This window comes from Coffea arabica, chromosome 5c (genome assembly GCF_036785885.1).
Source record: "Coffea arabica cultivar ET-39 chromosome 5c, Coffea Arabica ET-39 HiFi, whole genome shotgun sequence".
NCBI lineage: Eukaryota > Viridiplantae > Streptophyta > Magnoliopsida > Gentianales > Rubiaceae > Coffea > Coffea arabica.
The window spans coordinates 38,529,850-38,534,237 of record NC_092319.1 but is presented as its reverse complement, the minus strand read 5'-3'; positions in this window follow the sequence as shown (position 1 = coordinate 38,534,237).

Below are 4,388 nucleotides of genomic sequence, written 5' to 3'. Positions count from 1 at the left end.
AGCCAAAGATGCAACTTTTCAGACACGATCCATTCAACTGATCATTGATGCAAAGATCATTCAATTACTCATTAATAGATTGGTTATAGCCATCAACAAGCTCTGATAGCCAACTTTTTCTTACTTTATCGATAGCCAAGGTACGACCGTTGACTATTGATAAGTGACTAATTTACGTAATAATTGTATGATATTTTATATTCTTTTTAGTCACTTTAGTTATATTATTGGAAGAAAATGAATCATTTTGGCTATAATTGGTGAAAATGCTTTTAAGTGATTAAATGAGGCTTTTATCACTTTTTAGTGGGATTTTGTGTATTTTGACAGTTTTGATACATTTTCGTATTTCAGCTATAACTTGAGTTACAGTGATCGGATTGAGATGATTCTTGAACCAATTAGAAGATAAGAGATAGATCTACAACTTTGGTGAAGACATCTGAATCCAGTTTGAAGGTTTTCAAAGTCAAAAAGCTGAATTACAGTAGCAAATTTCTACTGGTCGAAGCTGAAATAGGGCAATGAGCAGTCAAGGGTATTTTGGTCATTTGTCAGCCTACACAAATCCAAATAAGGTGATTCTTGATGCATTGGAAAGCTAACTCAAAGGGCTACAAGTTTCATGTTTTGGTCAAGAGCTAAATCAGCTTTTAGCATCAAGAAAAGTTCAGTGGAATTTGATGCAAAATCGGAGCAGAGCTGGAAATTGAACCAGAAGTGACCAAATGGTCACTGTAGCAATCCGGCCGGAATTTGGCAGGATTTGTGGCCGGATTTCAGGCCGGATTGAGGTCAGAGAAGGCTGCTATGTACGCGTAAAACTCAATTTCACCTCCACCAACTCACATGTGATGCTAGACATGTGAGAAACATTCCCAACTGTAAAAGGGAGGTGTAAACCTCAAGTTTTGACCAATCTTTCATCTTTATATAGCCAAATTCATTGCAAGATTGAGGAGAAGTAGAGAAACATACGGGAGAGCTTGGAGTGCAGAGATGTAGCGGTTGCATTTTCTGAGTAGTAGCAGTAGGTTAGTATAGAGTAGAGTGTTATCCATTCTTATTTATTAGCTAGATGAAGAAGAAGATGAAGGATGAAGAAGGCAAGGAGATGAACTCATGTGACAAGGGTTACATTCCTTCCAATCACTTTATCTTTTGTACTTGATTCCAAGTTTAGTTAATATGCAAGTTCCGGATTTTGTGTTTAATATGTGTTTTTGAAGTTTATGCCTTGGGTTTGGTTGAACTTTCTATAATTGTTAGTGGTTATTATTTGGTTATTTGATTGCCATGATTTGAGCAAGTTATTTAGCACTTTGGCTCTTTAAATCATAATTAATCTGGTACCATTGATTGTGATTATCTAAGGTGTTGTTTCTGCAATAAAAATTGATATTTAACACTAGTTCAAGAAGTGCTAAACATAGGGAGTACATTCATGAAAGTAGAGGTGCACCTATGTGGTTTTTAGTGATTCATTTCATGTAATTTCATTGAAGAAATGAACTTGTAGCTAATTTCATAACCATGAAAATAGGTATGGATTAGTTATGAGTATGGTTGATTCACTACGAAAGTAGGTTTCATATGTTTAAAGAAATTACATCATAACTAGCTTAGATATAGTACTCAATGATCCAAATATAGTACTTGCATGAGTAGTTGGGAATACCACAACCTAAGGAGCTTTTATTTGTTATTTTGTACAATTTCAGTAGGTTAAATTTGTTAGGGAAAAGAGTCCCAATGGCCCTCCAACTCTCACTCAGATACAGTTTTGGCCCTCCAACAATTAAAGATACGTTTTTGGCCCTCGATCTAACAAAATAGCATATTAGTGGCCCTTCTGTCAAATTCACCAGTTAACTATGACGGAAAGCTTCATCTCGTGAGACGCGACACCAAATATGAAGGGCATTATGGTCTTTACATGATGATTGACCAAGCAAAGAGAGAGTAAAAAGGTTGCTTCTTCTCTTACCTCAAGTTAGAGCAACAAAAATCTCCATCCAACAGATTCATCCATCCATTTATTAGGACTACTCCGTAAAGCAACTGAATGACAGAAACTATTTTGGTGTTTTGTGCTTTTCTCGGTTTTCACAAATCTGCTGGCTATGGCTATGGCTGTGGCTGTGGCTGTGAGAGGAGGATGAGATGAGGCTTCTTTCTTTACAAAATTGGATGCGTGGGGACGCTTTCACCGCCGGGCCGAGAGAGTCCAAGAATTCTTGGAATCAGACAATAGAGACAATAAAAAGTTAGCAGAGAAACTGACTTGGAATCAGACAACAGAGACCGTTTGCCCGGGGTCTGGGGTGGATTTAACCCATTCAAATTTTTTCTCCCAGTTATGCTTTTGTACGCGTCCAAAGAATCGGCAGCAAACCCAGAAAAAATGAAAATCGATGCTAAAAAACAAATTAGAAGAAGCACCGAAGAGAACTTCATCGGCGATGTCAAAACTTGAAAGAGAACAAATCGGGTCAAAATATCGTCGGGGGCAAGAGCATCGCATAATTTATGAGGAATAATCAAGGAGGTAGATTAAGGATGAGGAAATCTACGGGAAGGAAAATGATAGGCGGAAGAAAACGAATATTCCAAGCTTCCGAGAATAGCATTAAAGGCGATGGATTTCTCGGAGTCCGACGTCGAGGAGGTGGTGGTGGCGGTGGAATTCAGACCCTTTAGTGGTTCTCTTGCCCGGCCTGCCTAGTCGTTCCTTAAGAATTAAGACTGACGTAGTCAAACTTCGATCGTGGGTTGTCGTCGATTAGTAGGACTTGAATCGTTTTGATTGGTTGCATTCAAATCACGCATATGAACTTTCAAGTAGATAAGATAAGAAGCAACCTTTTTACTCTCTAACATGAGGTAAGATAAGAAGCATTATGTAGAGACCATAATGCCCTTCATATTTGGTGTCGCATCTCACGAGATGAAGCTTTCCGTCATAGTTAACTGGTAAATTTGACAGAAGGGCTACTAATATGCTATTTTGTTAGATCGAGGGCCAAAAACGTATCTTTAATTGTTGGAGGGCCAAAACTTTATCTGAGTGAGAGTTGGAGGGCCATTGGGACTCTTTTCCCAATTTGTTATAATTCATTGATAGTCTAAATAATAGAGAAGCTTTAGTAATACCGATAATTGTTCACTCTTACCTGTGGGATCGACCCGATATATACCCGAAACTACTAATTGACCTGTATACTTGCAGTGAACGGGTGTAATTCAGTTTTTTAACTTGTACGTATATGTAAAATATCCGTCAATTATTTCTCTAACCAAGAGAAAATCCTAGGTACGACCGTAGGATTTAATTCTTCGATTGCATTAAGAATTAGAAAAATCCAACCCTAACCAACAAACACGCTACGAGGGTTTATTTAAGTTAGATCATACGTTTTCCTGACATGAAACCAATCATGCTAGTCGCCACTGGTATTAATCAATTGAACAATTACAAATTCAATCAATTAATTTGGTAGTAGATTATTAGGTTAATTCGAATATCGGACCTTTGACATTCAAATAACATAACAAGCATATGCAATTAAATCAGGAAACGTACGAATACCAATGAATAAAAGAAATAAGTAAAATAATTCGATCTCACAGATTCTTGGAATCGAGTTCTCAAATTGTCCTTCGACTAGAAAATGGAGATTTAGCTACGCATCCTAGAAGAAATTCCGCCAGACTCCACGGAATCTGGTTACAATTGGTTTTCCTCTCAAAACTAATGAAAGCAAGCCGAATTAGCCCAAGCAAGTGATGGCTCCCTTTTTGCTTCCCTTGCGGCCGAAACTAATCAAATCTCTTGCGAGATTGTTGCTGGCCAACTCTTGATTACGCGGGAATCCGGCTTTTTTCCTCTTGTTTGCTTTGTTTCCTATCAAGTACTAATACCTCGGCCTTTACTAACTAAAGGCCCGCAAAAGAATAAAACTCCAATTCTAATTGAAAAAGGGAAACCTCCTAAAAAATAATGATAATTATTCCCTAATAAAACATCTAATAAAAGGTGGCAGTTTCCTAATGTTCAACCAATGCTCCATGTAGACTCCATCTTGAATTGGAACACTTGCGCTAGACAATCAACTTCAAGAAAATTACCTCTTTTTAGCACTTTTTACTCCAATGCCCTGCAATTAACATAAAACACCAAATATAAGTAGAATCTGACAATTAAAACAATATTTGGCTAAAATCAAGGGGAAAATAATTATAAATTTAGCAACAAATTATGACCTATCAATTTGGTAAATATGTTCATCATGCATATAGAAGAAAAAATTCAAATTTAGGTAATATTTGGGAATTGAGACCATTCCCTTACAATGAAAAATATACCCAAAGAGAGAGAGAGAGAGAGA